Source organism: Mustela nivalis (genome assembly GCF_964662115.1).
Source record: "Mustela nivalis genome assembly, chromosome: 8".
Lineage (NCBI taxonomy): Eukaryota > Metazoa > Chordata > Mammalia > Carnivora > Mustelidae > Mustela > Mustela nivalis.
Window position 1 is genome coordinate 40,918,023 of NC_139027.1, and position 18,340 is coordinate 40,936,362.

The 18,340-nt window shown below is 41.6% G+C and overlaps 1 long non-coding RNA gene across 1 annotated transcript in view; it reads left to right on the forward strand.

Annotated features, from left to right (window-relative positions):
* The first annotated feature begins 8,331 nt into the window (after positions 1-8,331).
* Positions 8,332-18,340, forward strand: part of LOC309870937 — a 74,649-nt gene continuing 64,640 nt past the window's right edge. The window contains exon 1 of the long non-coding RNA XR_014314882.1: positions 8,332-8,455. This is a non-coding gene — a long non-coding RNA (uncharacterized lncRNA). The remainder of the gene's footprint in view (positions 8,456-18,340) is intronic.

Below are 18,340 nucleotides of genomic sequence, written 5' to 3' on the forward strand. Positions count from 1 at the left end.
GTTCAACACATTCGTGACCTAATGTTAGACTTTCTCTGCCTAGAAGCCTGCAAAAAAGGTGCCTTCATCTTGTTTCTCCAACACCCAGGGCTGCAAACCCCTCTGGTGACTGATTAGAGTAAACCCAAGCTTGCCCCGAGTTGTCTAGGACTTTGGGAAATAGCATCTCAGCTGGATAGAAACACTTCTCCTCCTGACTGGGGTGGTAGCCTCGGGACCCTTGGGCCCTGCAACCTCATGATGCACACCGTGGCTTGCGTGGCCAGGTATGGTGGGGAGTGGCAACAATAACATGTCTCAGGGAGAAAGCTTCTTTCACATCCAGCTGAACACCATCTTTCTCTTTGACCAAAACACAATCCATTTTGTACTGTTGGTTTCTTTCTCCTGGTCATTGTACTGTGACTGAGCCACTACTAAATTTTGCCTCTTCACTTTGGATGAAAGCTCCAGAATCTCATGATTATCTTCGAGTTATAAATCTCATGAGGTTCTCCAAGACACCCTGCTTGAAATTTAGGATCTCATCCTTTCTTAAATGGGTCTGATCCAAGACTCTTTTTTTTTTTTTTAAAGATTTTATTTATTTATTTGACAGAGATCACAAGTAGGCAGAGAGGCGGGTGGGGGCGGGGAAGCACTGAGCAGAGAGACTGTTGTGGGGCTCCACCCCAGGACCCTGGGACCACGACCTAAGCTGAAGGCAGAGGCTTTAACCCACTAAGCCACCCAGGTGCCCCTGGTTCAAGACTTAAAGAAAGATGGTCCCAGACAAGGTGAAGATTTCCTTTTGCCCTCTTATATTTTGTTCAAGGGACCAAACTCTCCTCTGAGTGCCCAACCTGTGGAGGTACCTCTTCTTTTCATAAGCTTTATGCTTTAGCATCGTCGATGATGCACACCTGTGGAATCGGTATAGATTTTCATTTCTGCAAAAAGCATAATCTCTAACAGCCCTTTTTTTTCCCTTTATAATTCATCTAAAATGGCCGTACGCTCTGCTGTGTCATGGAAGGCTTTGATGAGGGCACACATCATCTCTGACCACTGTTGCACCACAGCCAGCAGCCATTTGTCCTTCTCTGAACATGCCCTGATTTCTTTCTCTCATGGTTTCCTCTGGTACTTCTGCTCTCACATAATGTCGTTTCTACCAGTGTTGCCACGAAGGGCCAAGTTCTTCCTATTGGAACGATAGTCTCACGGCTAGATGCTGCTGCTCCAGGGAACTCATCCAGCCCTGCTGTCTGATTGTGTTGACATCTCCTGTCCGGGAAGCCTGGGCCACCTGAATGGCCACTGCTGAAGTCAGTTGTGCATACTAGAGAGCAGTCCCTGTGGTGGTTTTAGTTTCTGCATCATTGTGAAGGGGATTTGGGGGGGAAAAAAGCTATTTACAAAGTGAAGAGGTTTGCTTCTCCAAATACGTGAAGCATTTAGGTATAGGGTCTATATTAGTTTGCTTGGGCTGCTCTAACAACCACAGTCTGGGTGACTTAAAAAACAGGGGAGCTTTATTTTCATGCAGTTCTAGAAGCTTGGAGTCTGGAAATCAAGATGTTGGCAGCTGAAATCAAGATGTTGGTTGTTTCCCTCTGGGGGCTGTGAGGGGAGGCTCTGCTCCAGCCTCTTTCCTTGGCTTGCAGATGGTCGTCTTCTCTCTGTATCTCTTCACATTGTCTTCCCTTTGTGTGCATCTCTGTGTCCAAATCCTACTTTCCCTTTTAAGAAAGATTGATTGATTTTATTTTTTTTTCAAGAATTTTATTTATGTATTTGATAGACAGAGATCACAAGTAGGCAGGAGAGGCAGGCAGAGAGAGGAGGAAGCAGGCTCTCTGCTGAGCAGAGAGTCCGATGCGGAGCTCGATCCCAAGACCCTGAGATCATAACCTGAGCCAAAGGCAGAGGCTTTCACTCACTGAGCCACCCAGGTGCTCCTGATTTATTTATTTTGAGAGGAGAGAGAGAGAGAGAGCACCAGGCTGCTATGGGCGGGGAGGGATATAAGGAGAGGGAGAGAGTCCCAAGCACAGAGCCCGATGCAGAGCTCAAGCTCACAATCCTGAGATAATAACCTGAGCCAAAACCGAAGTCAGATGCTTTAACCAACTGCACTACCCAGGTGCCCCCTTATTTCTTGTTTTCATAAGGACACCAGTCATATGTTAGAGTTTCCGGGGACTAGATCGTCAGGAGACTCGTGTGGATGCAGTCAGCTTTTCCTTTAGTGTTTGAGAGGAGAGGGGTGTGCGAGGTGCGATGGGATTGTGAAGGCTCTGCTATTTCTCCCGGAGATTACAGAGGACAACCGAATGTTTCTGAGGACAGGAGTGACATGATGGGGAAATGTTTGGGGGACAGACAACTGAGTGGAGTGGAGGGCACACAGTGTGGGGAGGTGGGGAGACGACCCTTGGGAGGGGTGGGTGGAGGCTGACATAAAGGGGGGGAAGGCAGACTAATGTCTTCTGAGCCTATAACCATCAAGCATGTTTACAAAGTCATGATGATAGTCACACTGGATGTTGATAGGATATAGATTATAAAGATCTGTATTGGGCAGTTGGGGAAGTGTGTGTGTGTGTGGTTAGAGAGGCAATGATGCAAAAGAGCTTAGATAGGAAATTAAGAGGTAGTGATGAAAAGGAAGTCTCAGAAATTCCTGATGTAATTATATTAATTAGTAGAATGGAGGAAACTATCAAAATATTTAACTGAGTCTTTCGCACTAAAGGTAGTTGCCTATAAGGAACAGGCAACAGTGGGGGTGTGGGGGTGTGCAAGTGGGGGTACGTGAGGGAGGAGAGGCAGATCAAGGGGCTCTTTTGTAAAACAAAAGGAACTCATAGAGCTACTTGAGTCTCTAAAATGTGTCTACAAGTAACTTTGATAAAATTAAAGATTAAATTCAGAAAGAAATGGTAATAACAATAGTGAGTTGTTTTTGTCTATCAGATTGGAAAAGTTTTAAAACATTGACAGTTTTTCTAAAAGGCTGCTTGATAATGCATATTAAATATTTAAGCTATATACTTTTTTAAAAAGATTTTTTATTCATTTATTTGGCAGGTAGAGATCACAAGTAGGCAGAGAGGCAGGGAGAGAGAGAGAGAGAGGAAGCAGGCTCCCCACTGAGCAGAGATCATGACTGGAGCCGAAGGCAGAGGCTTTAACCCACTGAGCCACCCAGGTGCCCCTAAGCTATATACTTTTTTCCCCCTCTCAGAACCCCTGGTTCTGGAAATTGACCCTAAAGAGTACAGTACAATTGCAGGTATTTACCCTGAAGATACAGATGTAGTGAAAAGAAGGGCCATCTGTACTCCAATGTTTTTATAGCAGCAATGGTCACAGTCGCCAAACTGGAAAGAACCAAGATGCCCTTCAACGGATGAATGGATAAGGAAAATGTGGTCCATATACACTATGGAGTATTATGCCTCCATCAGAAAAGATGAATACCCAACTTTTGTAGCAACATGGATGGGACTGGAAGAGATTATGCTGAGTGAAATAAGTCAGGCAGAGAGAGTCATTTATCATATGGTTTCACTTATTTGTGGAGCATAACAAATAGCATGGAGGACAAGGGGAGTTAGAGAGGAGAAGGGAGTTGAGGGAAATTGGAAGGGGAGGTGAACCATGAGAGACTATGGACTCTGAAAAACAACCTGAGGGTCTTGAAGGGGCGGGTGTGGGAGGTTGGGGGAACCAGGTGGTGGATAATGGGGAGGCATGTATTGCATGGAGCACTGGGTGTGGTGCAAAAACAATGAATACTGTTACGCTGAAAAGAAATTAAAAAAAAAAGTACAGTACAGCTATGTTCAAAAGTATGATTAAATCTATTCTACCATAAGCATCCATGCCAGCTCATTTCTGAGCCTTTTCATGTGCCTGGCTCTAAGCGGTCAGCAACTGATTTAATCCCAGTGACAGCTCAGGTACTTAGATCTTGGAGATGGCAATAGCTCTCTCTTGTTCATGCTCTCCTCTACTTCTCTTTTTTTTCTTCCCTGCTCACTTACTCTTCTCTCCCCTCTTCCTCCACTGTCTTTTCCTATATGGTAGGAGCACCAGGATAGCTGCCATCTAGCATGAAGTCTTCCATTCATTTAACATCTGTGATTAGATTCGAGTCAAGAAATAGAAAGGGAAAGGAAAGCTCCCTTTTTTCTACAGACTATGTTCTGTAATATTGCTTTTTTTCTTTTTCTTTTTTTTTTTAAGTAAAGACAGTATTTTTTCCCTCTTCTTCTCAATTGGTGAGAACTTGAGGTGGAGGACAGTGGGTGATCAGCCAGACAAATCTCCAAACGTTCATGTTGTAGAAAGTTTTAGTAATGAATGAGACTACAGACTAAAAGGGGACAGTAAGAAAACATGCCGGATTGGAAAGATCATTGTGGACCCATAACTTTTTAAGGAAACAGATATTCTAGCTAAAAAAGTGGCCCGTGGCAATAATAGTTTCAACAGTAGCCATTGTGCTCATCATGATTCTCATGTGTCTAGTGCCAGATTTTCATCTGTTTTGTTTTTATCCACTAAAAGAACTAGATTTTCTTTAAAAGTAGCTGATTCCCAAGTCTTGGCACGAAAATTCAGATGGGTCTAGAACATCTTGTTGTTGCTAGAAAGCAAGGATGCTTTCAGTGTGTCAACCCACTAGTCAAAGCATATCAGGAACAGATTTAAATGTATTTAGCTTGGGAAGCAAGGAAGAATACACTCCAGGGGAACCATCTGCATCTGGGTAAAAGGGATTCAGAGGGGCTTATTAGAAGATTTGTGCTCATGCTGAGTGATTTTTATAAAGAGATTGGGGAAGCAGGGACCATCCCTGGACTGGATAATGTCAAGAAGCTGGGAGTGGGGCGCCTGGGTGGCTCAGTGGGTTAAGCTGCTGCCTTCGGCTCAGGTCATGATCTCAGAGTTCTGGGATCGAGTCCCGCATCGGGCTCTCTGCTCGGCGGGGAGCCTGCTTCCCTCTCTCTCTCTGCCTGCCTCTCCATCTACTTGTGATTTCTCTCTGTCAAATAAATAAAATCTTAAAAAAAAAAAAAAAAAAGAAGAAGCTGGGAGAAGTTGACTGATTCACTATCTCCGTAATGTCTTTCAGAAGGTAGGAGGAATGAAGCTAGGCTGGTAATTTCATTGGTAAGAAAATAAAAGTCACTCAGAAATATTTTTTTCTCCAGTTGCATTATGACTTTAATTATGTTAGAAATTGTTCAACATATCTTGATATTCACTTTCTCAAAAATATTCAAGGCAGTGCTAAAAGAATAAAGCAACCAACTTAAAAAAGGTCTCCTAGTGGCCATGTTGAGACAGTATGAGCAACAAATAGAGGATGATAATTATAATCATTAAGTCTATGAGGTCACTAAATACTCAAAATTAAAGGCTATGTATTAAAATGTAGCTATAATAAAAATATAAATATGATAGAATATATTTAATTTTTACTGACTATAATACCCACAGACATTTAGTACCTACATGTTAAGAAATGTCAGCCATCCAAACATTAACACATCAGTTCTCAGAAAACAATCCATGGTCAAAAGTTTGAAACCTATATGAAAGGCAGGCACTTAAAAATCTCATGATGTATCAAGTAAACCTTTATTATAAAAAGGTACTCTGCATAATGCCCCAAGGCTTAGGTTGAAATTATAGTGATGTATGCAGTCAGGACCCTTGGCTAACCAAGATCAGTGGCAAAATTCCAGAAGCTGTCATATCAGCTGATCTGAGAAGGTATTCTTCTTCTGTGACTGGTAAAATTACTTCAGCCTTGGGAAACTTTGATAAAACATAAAAACAAAAATCCTAGGGAGGAAGAAGCATAAGACTGTATGATGAAATTAAAATTCATCTTGATTTGAGCATCTTTATTACCAGTTTAAATAAAAGTATAATAAAAGTAATTTAAAGCTTTATTTTATTTTTTGTGTTTTGTTGGATTTTTTCTGAAAGCTATGAAATATTTATAATCATGATTTTAATTAAACTGTTTAGAACATTTTATTAGATAAGCTCATAACCAATTAATAAGTTTGGGGAAATTTAATTTGTTAGATTCCAAGTCCAGACATTCATTATGAAGATACCATGTGAAAACGTAGAATAGTGACTGCTTACTCCTTAACGAGAATGTTATCTTATTTTTTACTGAAATATAATGGACACACAATGTTACATTAGTTTCAAGTGTACAACATAGTGATTCGACAAGTCTATATGTTATGCTATGATGACCACAAGTGTAGCTCCCATCTGTAGAAGGTTAATCCTTTAATGAAATCGTACAATTAACAAGCTAAGCCTTATGTAATAGTAATGAATATTCTGATTTACGTACAGATTATTTTCAGACGTCTGAAAGTCTACCAACAGAACAGAGGTGAGGTTATAAGAGAACTCAAAAGCAAGGTGTTGAAGAACGTTTCATGTCTTATCTTTTAAGATGTTTCTAGAAAAAAGCTTCTTTGAGAACAGTTGTTCATCTACATCCCCTCAGAACCCCATGATTCCATGGTCTTCACCATAAATAATTAGGTTAGAAGAGATTATGTTTATTTCCTTTGGCTTTTTCCTAATGATCACAAAATGGTGCCCTCAGGATCAGGCAGGTGGCCAGAAGATTGTACTCAGAGCTGTTCTTAGAAGAGTACAAGTTTAAGTCAACTCCCTCAGTCAGGATTATCCCATCCACCCCTCCATTATGGCTCTCTTTATATGGAAATCATACATTGCAATGCCTGAAACTTCCCAATCCCAACATGAGTTCCCAAGCAACATCTCCATTTGTGAATTAATGGACAAATCTCTTGCCATTGTGGTCTCTTTGGTTAGGAATGTAAGGGAGGTTGGGAAAGGAAGAATTTATGTCTGTTACTGCCTCTCTGAAAAAACTTGGGCCATTTAATAAGAAAGACAAGAAAAATGGATATTGGGTGACCGGTAGTTGTGTCTGCCACAGGAGTGACTAATTGTCCCAACCAGGTATCCAATTGGGAAAAAGAAAAGAAAAATGGTGCATGGAGGGAAAAATCCCTGGAGATATGTACTCTGCTGTGGACCAGGCAAATAGAGCGTTTGGACACAGAAAGATGCTATGTCTTGTGATTTGGGGTGGGCCCGTGGCAGATAGAGTCATCAGTTGTGCACTCTCAGAGCCCTTGACCTTATCTACAATCAGCAATTTCCCTTCTTCTAGGCTCTCACACTTCCCTGATCTCAGAGCAAGCAAAGACCTGCTGTCCGTTGAAGCATCCTTGCAGCCTGTCCTGTGGACCCCATTGATTTCGTCTCTACTGCATCCCTGTCTTTCTGTGTGCCTTTCACTCCGTTTCTCCATCTCTCCTGTCCCCTGAGTACAAATGCACTCGGGCATTTGTACACTTCCCTTTGTAAAATATGAAACCTCATTCCTGATGTTAATCCGCCCATATTTTTTTCCATTATTCTATATTAAACACCTCAGTGTTGTGGCTCATACCCAGTTTCCTTTTCCTTTCCTGCCCTCAGAATTTGGAGTTTCCCATTTCACACATTATTAAATTGGCTCCTTGAACGACATTCTAGATTTCTTCCTATTCACATGTAGTTGCTTTAAAAAACTTGTATTATCAACAGCCAGCTTCCTTTGGTAAGAGATAGTCTTGACCTTGTGTTCTTCCTAAAGGCCTTTCTTCCATAATTACTTTCTTACTAGCTTTTCTCTCTTCCCCAACCTGTGAATTTTCCGAGGACTCTTTCCCCCAACTCCTACCCTCCCTTCTATCTTGAGAGAAAAAGCAGAGGAGTATTTCCCTGAGTCTTTATTCTCTGGGTTAAATGCTGGCCACACATGCACATCCCACTTCCTTGAATTTCCTCTGTTCTAACTCCACATTTGGAGTTGCTGTGGGAGATTTCCATTTCAAAGTCCCACCACCATTTAAAGCTGAGTTCATCTCCTGCAAAACCTCTTCCCCTTCCCGTTGCTTCCATCTCCAACAGGGTGGCACCATGTTTTCTAGCACGAACCCTGGAATCAAACAGAAAGGCTGCTCTGACACTGACCTGCCCAGGGCCTTTGGACCCATTATGTAACCTCTCTATGTCTCTTTTCTTCCCTGCAAAATGAGACCACCAACCTCAGAGGGCCTGGCACTCCTTGAGTAGTTATTAGCTGTTTTACAAATATTTAGTTCTTTTCTCGAAAGCAAATGGGAGGGCTATACTCCTTGGCCCCATGGAACTCTGGTGGGTCGTGTAACTTGCTGTGGCCCAAAATGTGAGTAGAAGTGACAAATATCATTTCTCACTAGATCCATCAAAAGCTGTGATCCCTTTCCCTCTGCTGCAACAACCAGCCATGTTCCTCTGGTGACTTCTGGATCATTCTGGTGTCTCTGACGTGGGGCAGAGCCATACCAGTCTTTTGTGGATCTGTAAGGTTAGTGAGAAATAAGCCTTTGTTGCTTGAAGCCACTGGAATTTAGGGCTGTTTTGATACTGCAACATCCCAGAGCTTATACTGACTGTTCTAAGAACACGACAGCGGGAGCTTACAGCTAAGTGGAGAAGACAAACACTGCAGAACAATTATGCAAGGCTTTCTGCCTGTGATAGCTCTTGCCTTGTTTTGTCTTCACATTTCAGCCTCCCATACTGTCAAATGCTATTAGTTCTCTGACACGAAGCTTCCCCTTTTCGTTGCCATGAAAAAATCTTTGTTTTGCTTGAGAGACTCTCGAATGCAAGCATGCATCGAAATCACCTAGAGGGCTTGTTAAACCACAGATAGCTGGTTTTAGCCCCAGACATCCTGATTCAGTAGGTCTTGGGTGGGGCCAAGAGCTTGCTTTTTTAACAAGCTCCCAGACAATGCATGTGCTGCCATGTTGGGGACCATGCTTCTAGAACCACTGTTTTACTGGCTGTGGTTTTTAAGGATATGGGGGCATCCTCAATTTTTCAGTCTTTGTATGCCCACTAGTTAATGTTAGGTTTGACTTTAGTCTTCGAGGGAAATGTTTATGTAATACTAGGAAGGGAAAGAATGTTGGGGACCACGTGGGAAGGAAAAACACTGAGTCAGGGGTAGTGACATTCAGATCTCCAGGGGGCTTTGTGGACAGCAAAGCAAGGCAAGCAAGATCCTCAAGCTGGACTTTGAGTCCGTGGAGCAAATCAACACTGATTTTATTGATTAGTGAGGGGACCACATTGATCTACTAAGAGCTGATCCCAGCAGAAAAAAAATGTCATTCAGTCCTCCCCGGAGCATCAACCTCCTACGTCCAGTTGTCTGCTCACATGGAAGTTTCCACCCTTCCAGAATTGGGTCCAGATGAAAAGTAAATATGTGGTATAGAGTGAAACATGTTGATCTAGGTTGATACAGGTTTGTCCCTTTTTCTTGAGACAAGACAGAAGATAGCAGGACAATTTTCACTTAAAGTGCAGATAAAAATCAACTGTGTCTCATATGTCCAAGTCTTCTCCTGCCATTCCTTTTGGAGAACTAAGCACGGATGCTCTTTAACGAATAGCTTCTTTTTCTTCTAAAGTTTGTGGCCCTTTGAGGAAAAATAAGAATAACTAATTTTTTTCTACATCCCAGACACCATGCCAAAACCTTTCATTACTCATTATCTTATTAAATCCTAACTTGAACCCTTTGGTGTAAGTATTGCTATTCTCATTTTTTTTTTTTTTAATAGGTAAGAGAACACTGGGAGCTTCCCATCTTGCCCAGAGTTACCTGGCTAGTACACGGCAGCATGGAGCTTCAGACTGTGGCTGGCTGATTCCAGACAGAATAACGTGCCACAAACCCCGGTGGGGCTTATGATTAAACTTGAAATCCTCTTCTTTCTTCTGGGCATTTTCAAACCTCCCCTTTTGTGTCAAAAGCTCCAGCAGAGGATCTTTAGGTGACAGAATGAGCTGCAGCAAGAGGAAGCTGTAAGAATCATTCTAGGTAGATTGGTCTCCAAAATTAACGTGTTTTTGCCTCCAAAACAAAATGCGGGAGTTTCAGCCTTTGGGTGGTATTCCCAGATTCATGCTCTTACTTTAACTTTTTTTTTTTTCTGATGTTTTTAATTAAGACCAGAACCCTCACCTGTTTGCCCAATAACTCAGTAAGCTATGTTAGCCAGATGGTAGGCCAATATCCTGTTTGGGACGGTGCGAGATGCTGGTTTAGAGAACTTTCTGCCCCATGCCCCAACAACAATACCTTTCTTCAAGCAATATCGCACATAGTACCCCACTAGACGAAAGGCATAATAGTGATACTACTGAAGGCCCCCTCCTTTGCTGACCTTCCCTCCACTCAGTGGCTCTAAGGACATGGGGGACCTCCTCTTCCTGATGGCTGGCCTCTCCATCCCCCGCTGATGCCAGGGCCACTAACTAAACATTGACTGGACATTCAGCCTGGGTCCGCCCTTCAGCCCCACTGTGAAGTCCTCTCTCAGATCCCCCTGGCGCTCCCAGGTCCTGAGAATTTTGGAGCCCCTATATGAATGAGTTTTCCTCTTACTTTCCCTTGGTTTTGGCATTTGGGGTCAGCTGAGTTGGTTTCCCCACGCCTATCTGCTTCTCAGCTTTTATGTGTATGAATGTACATATGCATGTATTATATCTGTAGAGTTGCTGTTCTCTTTATTTTGGGGGGTTATGCCTTTAAAAACTCATGCTGGTCTTTTCCACGGAGATTATTTTGCTTTTGTGATTACAGTTGAATTTTCAGTATTTTGAATCCCATTCTTAAAAAAATATCTTTATCTGTTCTTGATTCATAATTGCCTGTTTGTGTTGCATCATTTTTGGGGGGGTGTTTGTGTGATATTAGCCATTACTTTGTCTCATTGAGGATTTTTGCCATACTATTTTTTTTTATTATCTTTTAAAAGAATTTAATTCCAGTATAAGTAACATACAGTGTTATGTTAGTGTCAGGTGTGCAGTGTAGTGATTCAGCCATTCTATACATTACTCGGTGCTCGGCACCATAAGTGTGCTCTTTATCCCTTTATCTGTTTCACCCATTCCCCTGCCCACCTTCCCCCCATAACCATGTTTTTGGTTTGTCTCTCTTTTTTCTTTGTTCATCTGTTTTGTTTCTTAAATTCCACACGTGAGTGAAATCATACGGTGTTTGTCCTTCTCTGACTTATTTTACTTAGCATTATACTCTCTAGCTCCTTCCATGTTCTTGTAAATGGCAAGATTTCATTCTTTTTTATGGCTGAAGAATATTCCATTCTCTCTATATATAAACCACATCTTTTTTATCCACTCGTTGGTGGATGGACAGTCAGCCTACTTTCATAATTTGACTCTTACAAATACTACTGCAATAAGCATAAGGTGCATGTATCTTTTTGAATTAGTGTTTTCATATTCTTTAGGCAAATACCCAGTAGTGGAATTACTGGATCGTATGGTAATCCTACTTTTAATTATTGAGGAACCTCCATACTGTCTTCCACAGGGGCTCCACCCATTTGCATTCCCACCAACAGTGAACAAAGCTTCCTTTTTTTCCACATCCCCACCAACACTGATTGTTCCTTGTGTTTTTTATTTTAGCCTTCCTGACAGGTGTGAGGTGATACCTTGTTGTGATTTTGATTTGCATTTCCCTGGTGTTGAATGATGTTGAGCATCTTTTCATGTGTCTGTTGGCCATCTACATGTCTTCTTTGGAGAACTGTCTGTTCATGCCTTCTGCCTATTTTTAATTGAATTGTTTGTATTTTGGTGTTGAGTTTTATAATTTATTTATATACATTTGGGAGACTAACCCTTTATTACATATGTCATTTGTAACTATCTTCTCCCATTGAGTAGGCTGTCTTTTAGTTTTGTTGATTATTTCCTTTGCTGTGAAGTAACTTTATTTTGATGTAGTCCTAATATTTTATTTTTGCTTCTGTTTCCCTTGCCTCAGGAGACATAGCTAGAAAAATGTTGCTATGGCCAGTGTAATGTCAGAGACATTACTGCCTGTGTTCTCTCCTAGGATTTGTATGGTTTCAGGTCTCACATGTAGGTCCTTAATCCATTTTGACTTTATTTTTGTGTATGGTATAAAAAAGTGGCCCAGTTTCCTTCTTTTATGTGTTTCTGTCCAGTTCTCCCAGCACCTTTTGTTGAAGAGATTATTTTTTCCTATTACATATTCTTGCCTCTTTTGTCAAAGATTAATTGATCATATCATCATGGGTTTGTTTCTGGGCTCTCTATTCTGTTCTTTTGATCTGTATATCTATTTTTGTGCCAGTACCACAGTGTTTTGATTACTACAGTTTTGGAGTATACCTTGAAATATGGGATTGTGATACCTCCAGTTTTGTTCTTTTTAAGTAATTCTTTGGCTATTCAGAGTCTTTTGTTGTTCCATACAAATTCTAGTATTTTTTGTTCTACTTCTTTGAAAAATACTATCTGCATTTTGATAGGATTGCATTCAATCTATAGATTGCTTTGGGTAATATGGACATTAAAACAATATTTGTTCTTCTGATCCATGAGCATAGATCATACTATTTTAAAGTAAATTTTTACAAAAGATTGAATTATTATTTAGAATCCTGTAAAGGGAAATCTTTCATTTGTTCAATTTCTTGGCTTTTTTTTTCCAGCTTTATAAAGATATACTTGACATACAACATTTTATAAGTTTATAGTGTAAAACATGTTGATTTGATACACTTACATACTGCAAAATGTTTACAACTCTGGCATTAGTTAATGCCTCCGTCACATCACAAAATTACCATCCTTTTAGGTCTACTTTCATAGCAACTTTCAAGTATATAATACAGTATTATTAGCTGTGATCACCATGGTGTACATTAAATCCTTAGAACTTATTCATCTTACAACTGGAAATTTGTCGCCTTTGACCTACATTTTCCCCTTTTCTCCCAGCCCCTAGCCCCTGGGAATCACTATTCTACTCGGCCTTTTTTTTAGATTCCACATATAAGTGAATATAGTATTTCTTTCTTTGCTTGATTTATTTCACTTACCATGATTCCCTCAAGGTCCATCCATGTGTCTCAAGTGCAGGATTTCATTCTTTCTCATGGATGAATAATATTTCATTACCTTATGTTTATATTTTTATTTATGTTTATGTTTATTTATCCGATCTTGGCTTTTGTGAATAATGCTGCAAGGAGTGAGATATCTTCCAGTAGATGCCCAGAAGTGTAATGGCTGGAGCATGTGGCAGTTCTGTGTGCAATTTTTTGAGGACCCTCCATACTGTCTTCCCTAGCGGCTGCACCAGTTGGCATTCCCACAAGCAGTGCCCAGGTGTTCCCTTTACTCCACATCCTCGCCAACACTTCTTAGGTTATGTCCTGTCTTTTGGATGTGGCTATCTTTTCTGACGTTAGTTGTACTCACTTGCTTTGGAATTTTAATATTTGGAAGCTGAGAGTGGAGAGCAGTGTCTTATTCTCATTATACACCTCCCTACAGTTTCCTCCGCTCCCCTCAAAGGACCCACGGCTCAGAACCAATGTTATACTGATGACTTAGAGCTCTGCTTCTCTAGAGATGTTGCAGATCAGATTCCCGAGATTATGGACAGCTGCCTCTGCTTCGTCTGGCCTTCCCTCTAGGTGACAGGAGGGGATGCCAACTCTAGTGTCAGTTTTCCTGCAGGGGCTTGGCTTTGGTCTTCCAACATCCTCAGGGACCATTATGTCACCCAAGCCCAGTGGACCTAGAGCTGCTGCTCATTTTGTCTTGTGTTGTAATGTTTCCGAGTGTTTCAATCTCACCTCCTCAGTAGGGTAAGCCTTGTTCTATTTTTATTTTTTGAGTGAGGTCAAGACTTGAGTATTGTTTTGGGGGAGATGAAGGTTCTGTGTGGTTCAAATGCCATCCTGCCCACAAATAATGTCCTTTAGTTTCTATGGTATAAAAATGTGCGAGACACACCTTCCTGTTGCTAATATTTACATGTTTTATGACATTAACTTCCACAAATTATTGAATTACTAGGCTAACAGAGCTTAGGTCTCTTTACCATAGAGACCTCTGCTCAAACCTTTCTGCAATAGAGTTTAAAGTAAGTAAGGAGTTAAGGGCAAAAAGAAATTCTCTTCTGCCACAAAATAAGTGTTTTTTCGAGTCGGCACGATGAGTTAACATTGATCTTATTTCTGAACTTCTGTAGCTTGAAACCTTTAAAGGTATTTTAGTGTTTAGTTCTTGGACTTTAGTTGCTGTCTTAAGGGCTTAGCTTCAGACTATCCCCTCCTGCATGGGGCCTTTTCTGACTGTTTGAACGTGTCTCTTCCCATGCTTTCTTCTACTGCTGCACGCAGACACAATCAGAGTTTGCACCTTATAGAGTCTCACGTAATTATGCACTTTTTGGGGGGGGTGGCGGGGGAGTGGTTGAGCTGTAATTATTCTGTATGTGTTCCAGTCTTACCTCCTCAATGGTGTTGTCTTACAAGGGCAGACTGTGTTTTGTTACTTTTGTGAGCAGGCTCTGATGGCTTATGTAACAAAGAGATGGGTGCTGAGCAAGGTCTTACTTTCTCTGAGATGAGTGGGACTTCTCCAGCCAGCAGTGCTTCCTTAGCTGGGTGTGCTGATCTGGATACGTCCCTCAAGAATGTACCTCCCCCCTTGGGGCGCCTGGGTGGCTCAGTGGGTTAAGCTGCTGCCTTCGGCTCAGGTCATGATCTCGGAGTCCTGGGATCGAGTCCCGCATCGGGCTCTCTGCTCAGCAGGGAGCCTGCTTCCTCCTCTCTCTCTGCCTGCCTCTCTGCCTACTTGTGATCTCTCTCTCTGTCAAATAAATAAATAAATAAATAAATCTTTAAAAAAAAAAAAAAAAAGAATGTACCTCCCCGACCAGAAGGCGTTGTATAGTGTGATTTATATTTTATGTATCCAGTGTGATAGGGTGTCAATTTATCAGCTAATCATAGAATTGGAAGGAAACATTGGGGACATACAATCCAGTGGTTCTCAAATGTGTTTTTAGTCAGGGAGCACTATCTTTAAAAACCCCAATATAAAATGGATGAAAGAGGTGGTGGTAAATCTCTTCTTTCTCCATGCAATCCAAGAGAGAAATAGAGACACACTTTGCCTTCACTCTCTTACCACTCTTTCCTCCATCTCTTGGGATGTGACCCAATGTGTAAACGAAGAACCCAGAGTCCACAGAACATATTTGAAAACTCTGATCTACTTCATACCCCTTATTTGTACAAACTGAGACCATCCCCCTGCCCACCTTGGAGGGGGAAGGGGTCTTGTTTAGTCTCACAGCAGGTTGGATTTAGGGCTGGTTCTTTATCCAGTTCCCTATTCTTACTGCCTTTTCTACGTGATAGGGTCTCCTAACAGAGGTAGAAAAAATCCGAAAATTTAAATTGAACTGTTCATAGAAATGTTATGGGGTGCTCCCTTTTTATGCTGTGCCTACAGATACCTCCTCTTGGGGTGAACCCTACATAATGGAGCCTGTGCAGCCCACCCTCAACCCACTAGCTCAGACCTTGGGGACAGGCAGCTTCCTGAAACATGTGAGAAAACTTCAGCTTCATTCAGTCTTCCAGAAAGTGTTTCACCCAAGCCTAACTATTTAACTTAGCTCAGTTCTTCCTTCTAGCCCCCACTAAGTTTCTGACTCACCCACAACACGCCTGTCCAGGAAATCTTCACTACGAGTACAGCTGAGCAGAGGGGTGGGTCTGGAGGGGCTCCGGTGCTAGGTGAGAAGGTTTAGGAACATGCTAGTTTGTATGGTTTTCTAGGTTAAAAAAAAAAAAAAAAAGATTCAGTGAGACTTCCTACCAAATTTTTGAATTCAGTTTTTGAATAGTTCACCAAAAATCCAGAAACCAAGGGGTGCCTGGTGGCACAGTTTGTTAAGTCTCTGACTCTTGATTTTGGCTCAAGGTGGAGCCCCTTTTCTGGCTCTGTGCTCAGTGGGGATTCTGCTTGTCCCTCCCCTCTGCTCCTCTTCCCCTCTCTCTCAAATAAAGAAGTTAATAAAATCTTAAAAAAAAGAGAGACCAAGATTCTAGACAGATTCAGGGTTTAAAAAAATATATTCATAGAAAAGTCAATAATTAGATTTCCTAAAAGAAGTTAATAATCTTCAGGGTATGGAAGAAAACTGTGATAGACAACAGCTATGAAGCTTTCATTATATCCTTCAGCTAAATTAATGAACATATTTAGAGAGGATTATAGTCCAAAAGGTACTTTTAAGGATATCATCTCATTGAATTTTTACACCACCACTGAGAGGAAGGTCTTCATAGAACTATTTTACAGATGAGTAAATTGAGGCTGGGAGCAGATAAATAACCGCTTGCCCAAAGTCCCACAGGCCAAAGCAGTGAAGATAGGCCCCTAGTCCAGATGCTTCTGTTTCTGGATTTCATATTCTTTTGTGCCCTTTAAAAGGCAGACTGCTGGACAGGACAGACGATTGATCTGAGCCAGTTCGGTAGTTTTTATGTACAGTGATGCCTCATTAATCTCATATTACTGGGGAATGAGCTGTTCTACATAAGTGAATATTTCATGTAATGGAAGCATTAAGCACTAAAGCTTAACATAAAACTTAACCATTTTGAAGGGAATCTTTCTGGCTTGCATTAGGCATTTTTGTTCTGTAGGTCACTTCCTGCGCCAGCCCCATTTTCTCTGTCCCCAGTCCTTGTTGTCTGGCTTCTGCGGAGCCAACCCTGTCCAGGCTTGGGGCCAATGAAGCCACGGGCCTGGGTGTGCGTGGATAGTCCCTACCTCAGTGGAAACTGGAACCTGAGTTTGGGGCTCCAGTCGCTTATGGAAATGTGGATGGATTTAAGCCTGAGGACCTTCCTGATCACTGAGCTATCACTACCCAGTCTCCCACCATCATGGCCTGGACAGCAGATGCTATGGAGCCGTTCTGTAAGCACCTGCTGCTCAGTTTTCCATAAGAGACTATAGATTCTGAAGGGCAGGCTGGTTATTGTCTAGCAGATCTGGCGGCCTAACCCATACTCTCCATGGCCATTTGACCCAAGACAGAGCCCTGCTTCAATATTGATATTCTTATTTAAAGACTTGTGCCTTCACCTGATGTTAAGATGCCCATAAACCAGAGTATCTTTGTTGTGTCTCACCCACCTCTTTGGACATGACCCTTGGACTTCAGTGATGGCTCAGGGCATCCTGGGTGGGCAGATCTGGCTAGTTTTCCTTAGTTCTCATACTTGATTGTGGCATGCTCTCCTCTTTAGGTGAAAGCTTCCAAGCATAACCATGGGCTTGGGTCAGGCCATTTATGATAATCTGATTTCGTTTTTAAAGTCACTTAAAACTTTTATCAACATTGGAAGGCTGCTAAAGGAAACAAACAAATCAGGGTGCCTGGGTGGCTCAGTGGGTTAAAGCCTCTGCCTTCGGCCCAGGTCATGATCTCAGGGTCCTGGGATCAAGCTCCACATCGGGCTCTCTGTTCAGCGGGGAGCCTGCTTCCCGGCCCCCCACTCCCCACCCTCTCTGCCTGCTTCTCTGCCTACTTGTGATCTCTGTCTGTCAAATAAATAAATAAAATCTTTTTTTTTAGAAAAGGAAACAAACAAATAAACAAACAAGCAACCAAACCCGAAGTCCCCTGCTCTATTCTTCTGTAAGCTTTTGAGTGTTATGTTAGTGCTTGACTTACCAAATTTTATCATTTTCCACTTTTTATTGGCTTTTTATTATGAAGGTGAGGACTTCACATCCTTATATGATCCAACATCCTTGCTTTCCCTCCTGTTTTCAAAAGAATTTGATAATTACCTCAAAATGTTTAATTAAAGCCGTATAAAATGTTTGCCTGATTCTCTGGTATTTTATGATTATACTTCCTTTCTTATTCAAAATATTTGGCTTCCTGGAGTTAATAGTCAACTTTATTTCCCCCAACCTACTTCTTTGTCTATGCTCTTAACACTGATTGTTTTCCAAGTTTCCAACTCCAGTGACTAGCCAGCCCAAAGCATCAGCTTTCCTTTGTTCTTGGGAGATGTTCTTCTGGGAGTCAGTCCTCCTGCTCCTCTCTGACCTTGTTGTGACCTAGACCTGCTCTACAGCTGTGCTCTTGGCTCTTCTTTTTGCTTCTCTCCTGAGATGTGTTTCTTATGTATTAAATCCCACCTCTTTCCCACCCTTGGTATATGCCCCAATTTCAGTAGAGCATATTCTTCGGTAGTTTCTTGAGAAAGCATTCATGAGAAATACTTCTTGAGACCCTGAGAGTGTTGATACGTATTATTACCTCTTCGCACATAACTCATGATTT